The sequence below is a fragment of the Somniosus microcephalus genome, chromosome 6, assembly GCF_052327205.1.
Source record: "Somniosus microcephalus isolate GS21.2 chromosome 6, FLI_Smic_1.0, whole genome shotgun sequence".
Lineage (NCBI taxonomy): Eukaryota > Metazoa > Chordata > Chondrichthyes > Squaliformes > Somniosidae > Somniosus > Somniosus microcephalus.
Window position 1 is genome coordinate 85,808,246 of NC_140992.1, and position 16,963 is coordinate 85,825,208.

The following is a 16,963-nucleotide window of genomic DNA, read 5'->3' on the forward strand; positions in this document are numbered from 1 at the left end:
AGAACACCATCTATTTTCAGTGAGGAAGATCACCATCTATTTAGAGTGAGGAAGAACACCATCTATTTATAGTGAGGATGAACACCATCTATTTACAGTGAGAAAGAACACCATCTATTTACAGTGAGGATGATCCCCATCTATTTAAAATGAGGATGAACACCATCTATTTATAGTGAGGAGGAACAACATCTATGTACAGCGATTATGAACACCATCTATTTAAAGTGATATAGAACACCATCTATTTACAGTGAGGATGAACACCATCTACTATGGTGAGGAAGAACAGCATCTTTTTGCAGTGAGGAAGGACACCATCTATTTACTGTGTGGATGATCCCCATCTATTCATAGTGAGGATGAACACCATCTATTTATAGTGAGGAAGAACACCATCTATTTACAGCGCGGATTAACACCATCTATTTACAGTAAGGAAGAACACTATCTATTTATAGTGAGGATTTCACCATCTATTTACAGTGAGGAAGAACACCATCTATTTGCAGTGAGGATGAACACCAGCTATTTATAGTGAGGATTAAGACCAACTATTTACAGTGAGGATGAATGCCATCTGTTTAGCAGTGAGGAAGAACACCATCTATTTACAGCGAGGATTAACACCATCTATTTACAGTGAGGAAGAACACCATCTATTTGCAGTGAGGATGTACACCAGCTACTTAGAGTGATGATAAACAGCATCTATTAACAGTGAGGATGAACACCATCTATTTACAGTGAGGAAGAAGACAATCTCTTTCCAGTGAGGTTGAACACGATCTATTTACAGTGAGGAAGAACACTCTCTATTTATAGTGAGGTAGAACACCATCTAGTAAAAGTGAGGAAGAAAACCATTTATTTAGAGTGAGGATGAACACCATCTGTTTACAGTGAGTATGAACACAATCTATTTACAGTGAGGTAGAACACCATCTATTTACAGAGGGGTTTTCAACATCTATTTACAGTGAGGAAGAACACCATCTTTTTACAGTGAGGAAGAACACCATCTATTTATAATGAAGGAGAAAACCATCTATTTAGAGTGAGGATGAATGCCATCTATTTAAAGAGAGGAAGAACAACATCTATTTACAGTGAGGAAGAACACCACCTATTTACAGTGAGAATGATCACCATCTATTTATAGCGAGGATGAACAAGAACTATTTACAGTGAAGAAAAACACCATCTATTTATAAAGAGGAAGAACACCATCTATTTACAGTTTGGATGAAAACAATCTATTTACAGTTAGGATTTCCCCCTCTATTTGCAGTGAGGAAGAACACCATCTATTTACAGTGAGGAAGAAAACCATCTATTTAGAGTGAAGATGAACACCATCTATTTAGAGCGATGATGAACACCTCCTATTTACAGTGAGGAAGAACACAATCTATTTACAGTGAGGTTGAACACCATCTATTTAGAGTGAGGAGTACACCATCTATTTACAGTGATGAAGAACTCCATCGATATACAGTGAGGAAGAACACCATCTATTTACAGTGAAGAAGAACACCATCTATTTATAGTGAGGATGAACACCATCTATTTAAAGTGAGGAAGAAGAGCATCTATTTACAGTGAGGAAGAACACCATCTATTTACAGTGAGGATGACCATCATCTATTTACATTGAGTCTGAACACCATCTATTTACATTGAAGATGAACACCATCTATTTATAGTGAGGATTAGCACCATCTACTTATAGTGAAGATGATCAATGTCTATTTAAAGTGAGGATGAACACCAGCTATTTATTGTGAGGAAGAATAACACATATTTCCAGTGAGGATGAACACCATATATTTACAGTGAGGAAGAACACCATCTATTTACAGTGAGGATGAACATAATCTATTTACCGTGAGGAAGAACACCATCTATTTAATTATAGGAATAACACCATCAATTTACAGTGAAGATGAATACCATCTATTTACAGTGAGAATGATCCCCATCTATTTTTAGTGAGGATAAACACCATCAATTTATAGAGAGGAAGAACACCATCTATTTACAGTGAAGATGAACAACATCTTTTTACAATGATAATGAACACCACCTATTTAAGGTGAAGATGAACACGATCTATTTATACTGAGCATGAACAGCATCTATTTACACTGAGGATGAACACCATCTACTTACAGTGAGGAAGAACACCATCTTTTTATAGTGAGGATGAACACCATGTATTTATAGTGTGGATGAACACTATCTATTTAAAGTGAGGAAGAACACCATCAATTTAAACTGAGGATGAACACCATCTATTTACACTGAGGATGAACACCAGCTATTTAGAGTGATGATAAACAACATCTATTTACAGTGAGGATGAAAACCATCTATTTACAGTGAGGAAGAAAACCATCTATTTACAGTGAAGATGAACACCATCTATTTAGAGTGATGATGAACACCATCCACTTACAGTGAGGAAGAACACAATCGATTTTTAGTGAGGTTGAACACGATCTATTTACAATGAGTATTTCACTGTTTATTTACAGTGAGGGAGAACACAATCTATTTCCAGTGAGGAAGAACAGCATCTATTTACTGTGAGGATGAACACCACCTATTTAATGAGAGGAAGAACACCATCTATTTACAGTGAGGATGAACACCATCTATTTAATGTGAGCAAGAGCACCATCTATTTACAGTGAGGAGGAACAACATCTATTTACAGTGATTATGAACACCATCTATTTGCAGTGATGTCGAATACCATCTATTTACAGTGAGGATGATCCCCATCTATGTATGTTGAGGATGAACACCAGCTATTTATAGTGAGGAGGAACAACATCTATTTACAACGATTATGAACACCATCTATTTACCGTGCTATAGAACACCATCTATTTACAGTGAGGATGAACAGCATCTATTTAAAGTGAGGAAGAACAGCATCTCTTTACAGTGAGGAAGAACACCATCTATTTACAGTGAGGAAGAACACCATCTATTTACAGTGAGGATGATCACCATCTATTTACAGTGATAATGAACACCATCTATTTAAAGTGAGGATGAACACCATCTATTTATATTGAGGAGGAATACCATCTATTTATTATGAGGAAGAACACCATCTATTTGCAGTGAAGAAGATCTCCATCTGTTTACAGTGTGGATGAAAACCATCTATTTACAGTGAGGAAGAACACCTTCTAGTTACAGTGGTGATGAACACCATCTATTTACAGTGAGCATGGTCCCCATCTATTTATAGTGAGGCTAAACACCATCAATTTACAGTTAGGATGAAAAACATCTGTTTACAATGATAATGAACACCATCTATTTAAGGTGAGGATGAACACCATCTATTTATAGTGAGGAAGAATACCATCTATTTACAGTGAGGATGAACAACATCTATTTACAGTGAAGATGAACATCATCTATTTATAGTGAGGATGAACACCATGTATTTATAGTGAAGATGAACACTATCTATTTATAGCGATTAAGAACACCTTCTATTTAAAGTGAGGTGGAACACCATCTATTTATACTGAGGATGAACAGCATCTATTTAGACTGAGGAAGAACACCATCTATTTAGAGGGGGGATGAACACCATCTACTAATAGTGAGGAAGAACACAATCTATTTAGAGTGAGGATGAACACCATCTATTTAGCAGTGAGGAAGAACACCATCTAATTACAATGTGGATGATCATGATCTATTTACAGTGAGGAAGAACAACATCTATTACAGTGAGGATGAACACCAACAATTTACAGTGAGAAAGAGCACCATCGATTTACAGTGAGGAAGAACACCATCTATTTTTAGAGATTAAGAACACCTTCTATTTAAAGTGAGGAGGAACACTATCTATTTATATTCATGATGAACAGCATCTATTTACACTGAGGAAGAACACCACCTATTTAGAGGGAGGATGAACACCATCTATTTATAGTGAGGAAGAACACAATCTATTTAGAGTGAGGATAAACACCATCTACTTAGCAGTGAGGAAGAACACCATCTAATTACAATGTGGATGATCACGATCTAATTACATTGAGGAAGAACAACATCAATTAACAGTGATGATGAACAGGATCTTTTTACAGTGAGGTTGAATCCCATCTATTTAGCAGTGAGGAAGTATCGTATCTATTAACAGTAAGGAAGAACATATATTTATAGTGAGGATGAACGCCATCTATTTACAGTGAGGATGAACACCTTCTATTTACAGAGGTGATGAACACCATCTATTTACGGTGATGATGAACATGATATATTTACAGTGAGGATGAACAACATCTACTAAAAGTGAGGATGTACACCATCTATTTAGCAGTGAGGAAGAACATCATCTATTTTTAGTGAGGATGAGCACCATATATTTACAGTGACAATGAACACCATCTTTTTGCAGTGAGGAAGTACGCCTTCTATTTACAATGAGGATGATCACCATCTATTTAGCAGTGAGAAAGAACACCATCTATTTCCAGTGAGGAAGAACACCATCTATTTATAGTGAGGATGAACACCATCTATTTACAGTGAGGTAGAATGCCATCTATTTAGAGTGAGGATGAACACCATCTATTTACCGTGAAGATTTCACCATCTATTAACAGAAAGGAAGAATACCATCTATTTACACTGAGGAAGAACACCATCTATTTACACTGAAGAAGAACATCATCCATTTACAGTGAGGATGAAAACCATCTATTTACAATGAAGAAGAACACCATCTATTAACAGTGTGGAAGTACACCATCTATTTAAAGTGAGGCAGAACAACATCTATTTACACTGAGCCTGAACACCATCTATTTACAGTGAGGATTATAACATCTATTAACAGTGAGGAGGAACACCAGATATTTACAGTGAGGAAGAACACCATCTATTTACAGTGAAGAACAACACCATCAATTTAGAGTGAGGATGAACACCATCTATTTAGAGTGTAGGATTTGACCATCTAGTTACAGTGAGGAAGAACACCATCTATTTACAGTGAGGAAGAACATTGTCTATATACTGTGAGGAAGAACACTATCTATTTATAGCGAGGAAGAACACCATCTATTTACACTGAGGATGAACATAGTCTTTTTATAGTGAGGATGAACATCACCAATTTAAGTGAGGAAGAACACCATCTATTTACAGTGAAGAAGATCACCATCTATTTACAGTGAGGATGAACGCCATTTATTTACAGTGATGATGAGCACCATCTATTTCCAGTGATGATGAACAGCATCTATTTAAAGTGAGGATGAGCAACATCTATTTACAGTGAGGATGAACACTGTCTATTTACAGTGAGGAGGAACACCATCTATTACAGTGAGGATGAACACCATCGATTTACAGTGATGAAGAACACCATCTATTTGCAGTGAGGATGTACACCAGCTATTTAGAGTGATGATAAACAGCATCTATTAACAGTGAGGAAGAAGACAATCTATTTCCAGTGAGGTTGAACAGGATCTATTTACAGTGAGGAAGAACACCATCTATTTACAGTGAGGAAGAATACGATCAATTTAATGAGAGGTAGAACACCATCTATTTACAGTGAGGAAGAACACCATCTATTTACAGTGAGGATGTATACCATCTATTTATAGTGAGGATGAACACCATCTATTTGCAGTGAGGGTGAACACCATCTATTTATCAGTGAGGAAGAACAACATTTATTAACAGTGATGATTAACACCATCTATTTAAAGTGAGGATGAACACCATATATTTATAGTGAGGAAGAATACCATCTATTTACAGTGTGGATGAAAACCATCTATTTAAAGTGAGGAAGAACACCATCTATTTACAGTGAGGATGAACACCATCTATTTACAGTGAGGAAAACACCATCTATTTAATGAGAGGAAGAACACCATCTATTTAGAGTGAGGAGGAATACCATCTATTTACAGTGAGCATGATCCCCATCTATTTACAGTGTGGATGAACACCATCTATTTATAGTGAGGATGAACACCATCAATTTACAGTGAGGAAGAACACCTTCTGTTTACAGTGAGGATCAACACCATCCATTTACAGTGCTGTTTTCAACATCTATTTACAGGGAGGAAGAACACCATCTATTTACGTTGGGAAGAACACCATCTATTAAAAGTGAGGAAGAAAACCATTTATTTAGAGTGAGTCTGAGCACCATCTCTTTACAGTGAGGATAAACAACTTCTATTTATAGTGAGGATGTACACCATCTATTTACAGTGAGCATTTCAACATCTATTTACAGTGAGGAGGAACACCAGCTATTTACGCGGTGAAGAACACCATCTAATAAAAGTGAGGAAGAAAACCATTTATTTAGAGTGAGGATGAACACCATCTGTCTACAGAGAGTATGAACACCATCTATTTACAGTGAGGTTGAACACCATCTATTTACAGAGGGGTTTTCAACATCTATTTACAGTGAGGAAGAACACCATCTTTTTACAGTGAGGAAGAACACCATCTATTTATAATGAAGAAGAAAACCATCTATTTAGAGTGAGGATGAATGCCATCTATTTAAAGGGAGGAAGAACAACATCTATTTGCAGTGTGGAAGAACATCACCTATTTACAGTGAGAATGATCACCATCTATTTATAGTGAGGATGAACAAGAACTTTTTACAGTGAAGAAGAAGACCATCTATTTATAGAGAGGAAGAACACCATCTATTTATAGTGTGGATGAAAACAATCTATTTACAGTTAGGATTTCACCCTCTATTTACAGTGAGGAAGAACACCATCTATTTACAGTGAGGAAGAAAACCATCTATTTACAGTGAAGATGAACACCATCTATTTACAGCGATGATGAACACCACCTATTTACAGTGAGGAAGAACACCATCTATTTACAGTGAGGTTGAACACCATCTATTTAGAGTGAGGAGTACACCATCTGGTTACAGTGATGAAGAACACCATCTATATACAGTGAGGAAGAACACCATCTATATACAGTGCGGAAGAACACCATCTATTTACACGGAGGATGAACACCATCTATTTACAGTGATGAAGAACACCATCTATTTACAGTGAGGATGATCACCATCTATTTAGCAGTGAGATAGAACACCATCTATTTACAGAGAGATAGAATACCATCTATTTACAGTGAGGAAGAACACCATCTATTTAAAGCGAGGAAGGACACCATCTATTTACAGTGAGGATAAACACCGTCTATTTATAGTGAGGAATAACAGCATCTTTGTATAATGAGGAAGAACACAATCTATTTACAGTGAGGATGAACACAATCTATTTACAGCGCAGATGAACACCATCTATTTAGCAGTGAGGAAGAACACCATCTATTTATAGCGAGGAAGAACGCCATCTATTTACACTGAGGATGAACACCGTCTATTTAAAGTGAGGATGAACATCATCTATTTATAATGAGGAAGAACTCCATCTATTTAGAGTGAGGCTGAATACCTTCTATTTATAGTGAAGATGAACACCATCTTTTAATAGTGAGGAAGAACACATTCTATTTACAGTGCGGAAGAACACCATCTATTTACACTGAGGATGAACACCATCTATTTAAAGTGAGGAAGAATACCATCTATTTACATTGATGAAGTACTCCATCTATTTACAGTGAGGAAGAACACCATCTATTTACAGTGAGAAAGAACACCATCTATTGACAGAGAGATAGAACACCATCTATTTACAGTGAGGAAGAACACCATCTATTTATAGCGAGGAAGGACACCATCTATTTACAGTGAGGATAAACACCATCTATTTATAGTGAGGAATAACAGCATCTATGTATAATGAGGAAGAACACAATCTATTTACAGTGAGGATGAACACCATCTATTTACAGCGAGGATGAACACCATCTGTTTAGCAATGAGGAAGAACACCATCAAATTACAGTGAGGAAGAACACCATCTATTTAGAGTGAGGATGAACACCATCTATTTATACTCAGGATGAACACCATAATTTTACAGTGAGGAAGAACACCATCTATTTTCCGTGAGGAAGAACACTATCTATTTGCAGTGAAGAAGAACACCATCTAGTTAAAGTAAGGAAGAACACCATCTATTTGCAGTGAGGAAGAACACCATCTATTTACAGTTAGGATGATCACCATCTATTTAGCGGTGAGGAAGAACACCATCTATTTACAGTGAGGAAGAACAACATCTATTTACAGTGAGGAAGAACACCGTCTATTTAAAGCGAGGAGCAGCAGAATCTATTTACACTGAGGAAGAACACCATGGCCTAGAAATTGGGTTGTGGGCTCGCCAGGGCTGTAGCGCCAGAAATTTTGCGCCAGCGTTAATGCGGCAGCGCCCGACGAAAATTCGGTTGCGCCGGCCCCAGAGGGCGGCGGGCGCTAAAGGAGGGTTTTAGCGCCTGAAAGCGGGCGTTGAATTGGGTTTCCCGGCGCTAATCCCCCGCTGCGGCACCCGATGCGGTGCGGCAGGCTGGGGAACTGCAGGCCTCCTCCTTCTGTTAAGGAGGAGCTGCCTGCAACCGACAACTGTCCGGCGGATTCCCCCGACATCTGAGCCCGGCACCTCGGGGAAGTGCCGGGCTCGCAGCACACACTCATCAGGGCCGCGGGGGGGGTGATGCAGGAGTCCGGGAAGGGAGGTGCGGGCAGGCGGCCGCCGGGAACGCGGCCGGCCGCCGCTCCACCTTTATGAGCCGGCGCAAAGGCGTGTAAGAACACTTTTCACATTCGTTATTTGCGCCTGCCACGGGCGAGGCGGGCGCAACTGCATTTGGGCTTGGGGCCGGGTTACCACGGCAACCGGGATGCTGCGCACACCGATGACGTCATCGGTGCCGGCGCAGCGCTACCGGCTAACGCCGATGGTAAGGCCCAAGTCAATTTGCAAAACGGCTATAAGTCCGGCGCAAGGCCCTCTAGCGCCACTAATTGGGCGCTAAGCCCACTCAATTTCTAGGCCCATCTCTTTAGAGTGAGAATGAACACCGTCTATTTACAGTGAGGATGAACACCATCTATTTATAGTGAGGAAGAATACCATCAATTTAAAGTGAGGAAGAAAACCATCTATTTACAGTGAGGATGATTACCATCTATTTACACTGAGAATGAACACCGTCTATTTAATGTGAGGATGAACATCATCTATTTAAAATGAGGAAGAACTCCATCTATTTAGAGTGAGGATGAATACCTTCTATTTACAGTGAAGATGAACAACATCTTTTTATAGCGAGGAAGAACACAATCTAATTACAGTGCGGAAGAACACCATCTATTTACAGTGAGGAAGAATACCATCTATTTACAGTGAGGAAGAACGCCATCTATTTATAGCGAGGAAGGTCACCATCTATTTACAGTGAAGATAAACACCGTCTATTTATAGTGAGGAATAACAGCATCTTTGTATAATGAGGAAGAACACAATCTATTTACAGTGAGGATGAACACCATCTATTTATAGCGCGGATCAACACCATCTATTTAACAGTGAGGAAGAACACCATCTATTTACAGTGAGGATGAACACCATCTATTTATAGTCAGGATGAACACCATAATTTTACAGTGAGGAAGAACACTATCTATTTATAGCGATTAAGAACACCTTCTATTTAAAGTGAGGAGGAACACCATCTATTTACACTGAGGAAGAACACCATCTATTTAGAGTGAGGATGAACACCATCTATTTAGCCGTGAGGAAGAACACCATCTAATTACAATGTGGATGATCACGATCTATTTACAGTGAGGAAGAACAACATCGATTACAGTGAGGATGGACACCAACAATTTACAGTGAGAAAGAGCACTATCTATTTACAGTGATGATGAACAACATCAATTAACAGTGATGATGAACAGGATCTATTTACAGTGAGGTTGAACACCATCTATTTAAAGTGAGGATGAACACCATCTATTTAGCAGTGAGGAAGAATAGTATCTATTTACAGTAAGGAAGAACATATATTTATAGTGAGGATGAACGCCATCTATTTACAGAAAGGATGAACACCTTCTATTTACAGATAAGATGAACACCATCTATTTACGGTGATGATGAACATGATATATTTACAGTGAGGATGAACAACATCTGCTAAAAGTGAGGATGTGCACCATCTGTTTAGCAGTGAGGAAGAACATCATCTATTTTTAGTGAGGATGAGCACCATATATTTAGAGTGACAATGAGCACGATCTTTTTGCAGTGAGGAAGAACATCGTCCATTTACTGTGAGGAAGAACACCATCTATTTATAGCGAGGAAGAACACCATCTATTTACACTGAGGATGAACACAGTCTTTTTATAGTGAGGATGAACATCACCAATTTAAGTGAGGAAGAACACCATCTGTTTACAGTGAAGAAGATCAGCATCTATTTACAGTGAGGATGAACGCCATTTATTTACACTGATGATGAACACCATCTATTTACAGTGATGATGAACAGCATCTATTTAAATTGAGGATGAGCACCATCTATTTACAGTGAGGAAGAACACTGTCTATTTACAGTGAGGAGGAACACCATCTATCACAGTGAGGATGAACACCATCGATTTACAGTGAGGAAGAACACCATCTATTTACAGTGATGATGAACAGCATCTATTTTCAGTGATGATGAACAGGATCTATTTACACTGAGGATGAACACCATCTAATTATCAGTGAGGAAGAACACCATCTTTTTAGAGTGAGGATGAACACCTTACAGTGAGGAAGAACAGCAGCTATTCAGCAGTGAGGAAGAACACCATCTAATTACAGTGCGGATGAACACCATCTACTTACAGTGAGGATGAACAACATCTATTTATAGTGAGGATGAGCACCATCTATTTATAATGAGGATGAACTCCATAAATTTATACAGATGTAGAACACCATCTATTTACATTGAAGATGAACACCATCTATTTACAGTGATGATTTCACCAACTATTAACAGTGAACATGAACAACATCTATTTAAAGTGAGGAAGAATACCATCTATTTACATTGAGGAAGAACACCAGCTATTTACAACGATGAAGAACACCATCTATTTACAGTGAGGTTAAAGGCCATCTATCTACAGTGAAGATGAACACCATCTATTTATAGTGAGGATGAACACCATCTATTTATAGGGAGGAAGAACACCATCTATTTACAATGAAGATGAACAGCATCTATTTATATTGGGAAGAAAACCATCTATTTACAGTGAGGAAGAACACCATCTATTTGCAGTGAGGATGAACACCATCTATTTACAGTGTAGGATTTGACCATCTATTTAGAGTGAGGAAGAACACCATCTATCTATAGTGATGAAGAGCACCATCTTTTCACAGTGAGGAAGAACACCATCTATTTATAGTGAGGAAGAACACTATCTATTTACAGTGAGGATGAACACCGTCTATTTATAGTGAGGATGAACATCACCTATTTATAATGAGGAAGAACACCATCTAGTTACAGTGAGGATGAACACCATCTATTTACAGTGAAAATGAAGACCATCTATTTATAGATATGATGAACACCATCTATTTATAGTGGGAAGAACACCATCTATTTACAGTGAGGAAGAACACCATCTATTTACTGTGAAGAAGAACACCATCTATTTACAATGTGGATGAACGTCATCTATTTACAGTGATGATGAACAGCATCTATTTACAGTGAGGATGAGCAAAATCTATTTACAGTGAGGATGAACAACGTCTATTTACAGTGAGGAGGAACACAATGTATTACAGTGAGGATGAACACCATCGATTTAGAGTGAAGGTGAACACCATCTATTTACAGTGAAGAAGAATACCATCTATTTACAGTGGGGAATAACACCATCTATTTACAGTGAGGAAGAATACCATCTATTTACAGTGAGGAAGAACACAAGCTATTTACAGTAAGGAAGAACACAATCTATTTACACTGAGGAAGAAAACCATCTATTTACAGTGAAGATGAACACCATCTATTTACAGCGATGATGAACACCACCTATTTACAGTGAGGAAGAACACCATCTATTTACAGTGAGGTTGAACACCATCTATTTAGAGTGAGGAGTACACCATCTAGTTACAGTGATGAAGAACACCATCTATATACAGTGAGGAAGAACACCATCTATATACAGTGCGGAAGAACACCATCTATTTACACGGAGGATGAACACCATCTATTTACAGTGATGAAGAACACCATCTATTTACAGTGAGGATGATCACCATCTATTTAGCAGTGAGATAGAACACCATCTATTTACAGAGAGATAGAATACCATCTATTTACAGTGAGGAAGAACACCATCTATTTAAAGCGAGGAAGGACACCATCTATTTACAGTGAGGATAAACACCGTCTATTTATAGTGAGGAATAACAGCATCTTTGTATAATGAGGAAGAACACAATCTATTTACAGTGAGGATGAACACCATCTATTTACAGCGCAGATGAACACCATCTATTTAGCAGTGAGGAAGAACACCATCTATTTATAGCGAGGAAGAACGCCATCTATTTACACTGAGGATGAACACCGTCTATTTAAAGTGAGGATGAACATCATCTATTTATAATGAGGAAGAACTCCATCTATTTAGAGTGAGGCTGAATACCTTCTATTTATAGTGAAGATGAACACCATCTTTTAATAGTGAGGAAGAACACATTCTATTTACAGTGCGGAAGAACACCATCTATTTACACTGAGGATGAACACCATCTATTTAAAGTGAGGAAGAATACCATCTATTTACATTGATGAAGTACTCCATCTATTTACAGTGAGGAAGAACACCATCTATTTACAGTGAGGAAGAACACCATCTATTTATAGCGAGGAAGGACACCATCTATTTATAGTGAGGAATAACAGCATCTATGTATAATGAGGAAGAACACAATCTATTTACAGTGAGGATGAACACCATCTATTTACAGCGAGGATGAACACCATCTGTTTAGCAATGAGGAAGAACACCATCAAATTACAGTGAGGAAGAACACCATCTATTTAGAGTGAGGATGAACACCATCTATTTATACTCAGGATGAACACCATAATTTTACAGTGAGGAAGAACACCATCTATTTTCCGTGAGGAAGAACACTATCTATTTGCAGTGAAGAAGAACACCATCTAGTTAAAGTAAGGAAGAACACCATCTATTTGCAGTGAGGAAGAACACCATCTATTTACAGTTAGGATGATCACCATCTATTTAGCGGTGAGGAAGAACACCATCTATTTACAGTGAGGAAGAACAACATCTATTTACAGTGAGGAAGAACACCGTCTATTTAAAGCGAGGAGCAGCAGAATCTATTTACACTGAGGAAGAACACCATGGCCTAGAAATTGGGTTGTGGGCTCGCCAGGGCTGTAGCGCCAGAAATTTTGCGCCAGCGTTAATGCGGCAGCGCCCGACGAAAATTCGGTTGCGCCGGCCCCAGAGGGCGGCGGGCGCTAAAGGAGGGTTTTAGCGCCTGAAAGCGGGCGTTGAATTGGGTTTCCCGGCGCTAATCCCCCGCTGCGGCACCCGATGCGGTGCGGCAGGCTGGGGAACTGCAGGCCTCCTCCTTCTGTTAAGGAGGAGCTGCCTGCAACCGACAACTGTCCGGCGGATTCCCCCGACATCTGAGCCCGGCACCTCGGGGAAGTGCCGGGCTCGCAGCACACACTCATCAGGGCCGCGGGGGGGGTGATGCAGGAGTCCGGGAAGGGAGGTGCGGGCAGGCGGCCGCCGGGAACGCGGCCGGCCGCCGCTCCACCTTTATGAGCCGGCGCAAAGGCGTGTAAGAACACTTTTCACATTCGTTATTTGCGCCTGCCACGGGCGAGGCGGGCGCAACTGCATTTGGGCTTGGGGCCGGGTTACCACGGCAACCGGGATGCTGCGCACACCGATGACGTCATCGGTGCCGGCGCAGCGCTACCGGCTAACGCCGATGGTAAGGCCCAAGTCAATTTGCAAAACGGCTATAAGTCCGGCGCAAGGCCCTCTAGCGCCACTAATTGGGCGCTAAGCCCACTCAATTTCTAGGCCCATCTCTTTAGAGTGAGAATGAACACCGTCTATTTACAGTGAGGATGAACACCATCTATTTATAGTGAGGAAGAATACCATCAATTTAAAGTGAGGAAGAAAACCATCTATTTACAGTGAGGATGATTACCATCTATTTACACTGAGAATGAACACCGTCTATTTAATGTGAGGATGAACATCATCTATTTAAAATGAGGAAGAACTCCATCTATTTAGAGTGAGGATGAATACCTTCTATTTACAGTGAAGATGAACAACATCTTTTTATAGCGAGGAAGAACACAATCTAATTACAGTGCGGAAGAACACCATCTATTTACAGTGAGGAAGAATACCATCTATTTACAGTGAGGAAGAACGCCATCTATTTATAGCGAGGAAGGTCACCATCTATTTACAGTGAAGATAAACACCGTCTATTTATAGTGAGGAATAACAGCATCTTTGTATAATGAGGAAGAACACAATCTATTTACAGTGAGGATGAACACCATCTATTTATAGCGCGGATCAACACCATCTATTTAACAGTGAGGAAGAACACCATCTATTTACAGTGAGGATGAACACCATCTATTTATAGTCAGGATGAACACCATAATTTTACAGTGAGGAAGAACACTATCTATTTATAGCGATTAAGAACACCTTCTATTTAAAGTGAGGAGGAACACCATCTATTTACACTGAGGAAGAACACCATCTATTTAGAGTGAGGATGAACACCATCTATTTAGCCGTGAGGAAGAACACCATCTAATTACAATGTGGATGATCACGATCTATTTACAGTGAGGAAGAACAACATCGATTACAGTGAGGATGGACACCAACAATTTACAGTGAGAAAGAGCACTATCTATTTACAGTGATGATGAACAACATCAATTAACAGTGATGATGAACAGGATCTATTTACAGTGAGGTTGAACACCATCTATTTAAAGTGAGGATGAACACCATCTATTTAGCAGTGAGGAAGAATAGTATCTATTTACAGTAAGGAAGAACATATATTTATAGTGAGGATGAACGCCATCTATTTACAGAAAGGATGAACACCTTCTATTTACAGATAAGATGAACACCATCTATTTACGGTGATGATGAACATGATATATTTACAGTGAGGATGAACAACATCTGCTAAAAGTGAGGATGTGCACCATCTGTTTAGCAGTGAGGAAGAACATCATCTATTTTTAGTGAGGATGAGCACCATATATTTAGAGTGACAATGAGCACGATCTTTTTGCAGTGAGGAAGAACATCGTCCATTTACTGTGAGGAAGAACACCATCTATTTATAGCGAGGAAGAACACCATCTATTTACACTGAGGATGAACACAGTCTTTTTATAGTGAGGATGAACATCACCAATTTAAGTGAGGAAGAACACCATCTGTTTACAGTGAAGAAGATCAGCATCTATTTACAGTGAGGATGAACGCCATTTATTTACACTGATGATGAACACCATCTATTTACAGTGATGATGAACAGCATCTATTTAAATTGAGGATGAGCACCATCTATTTACAGTGAGGAAGAACACTGTCTATTTACAGTGAGGAGGAACACCATCTATCACAGTGAGGATGAACACCATCGATTTACAGTGAGGAAGAACACCATCTATTTACAGTGATGATGAACAGCATCTATTTTCAGTGATGATGAACAGGATCTATTTACACTGAGGATGAACACCATCTAATTATCAGTGAGGAAGAACACCATCTTTTTAGAGTGAGGATGAACACCTTACAGTGAGGAAGAACAGCAGCTATTCAGCAGTGAGGAAGAACACCATCTAATTACAGTGCGGATGAACACCATCTACTTACAGTGAGGATGAACAACATCTATTTATAGTGAGGATGAGCACCATCTATTTATAATGAGGATGAACTCCATAAATTTATACAGATGTAGAACACCATCTATTTACATTGAAGATGAACACCATCTATTTACAGTGATGATTTCACCAACTATTAACAGTGAACATGAACAACATCTATTTAAAGTGAGGAAGAATACCATCTATTTACATTGAGGAAGAACACCAGCTATTTACAACGATGAAGAACACCATCTATTTACAGTGAGGTTAAAGGCCATCTATCTACAGTGAAGATGAACACCATCTATTTATAGTGAGGATGAACACCATCTATTTATAGGGAGGAAGAACACCATCTATTTACAATGAAGATGAACAGCATCTATTTATATTGGGAAGAAAACCATCTATTTACAGTGAGGAAGAACACCATCTATTTGCAGTGAGGATGAACACCATCTATTTACAGTGTAGGATTTGACCATCTATTTAGAGTGAGGAAGAACACCATCTATCTACAGTGATGAAGAGCACCATCTTTTCACAGTGAGGAAGAACACCATCTATTTATAGTGAGGAAGAACACTATCTATTTACAGTGAGGATGAACACCGTCTATTTATAGTGAGGATGAACATCACCTATTTATAATGAGGAAGAACACCATCTAGTTACAGTGAGGATGAACACCATCTATTTACAGTGAAAATGAAGACCATCTATTTATAGATATGATGAACACCATCTATTTATAGTGGGAAGAACACCATCTATTTACAGTGAGGAAGAACACCATCTATTTACTGTGAAGAAGAACACCATCTATTTACAATGTGGATGAACGTCATCTATTTACAGTGATGATGAACAGCATCTATTTACAGTGAGGATGAGCAAAATCTATTTACAGTGAGGATGAACAACGTCTATTTACAGTGAGGAGGAACACAATGTATTACAGTGAGGATGAACACCATCGATT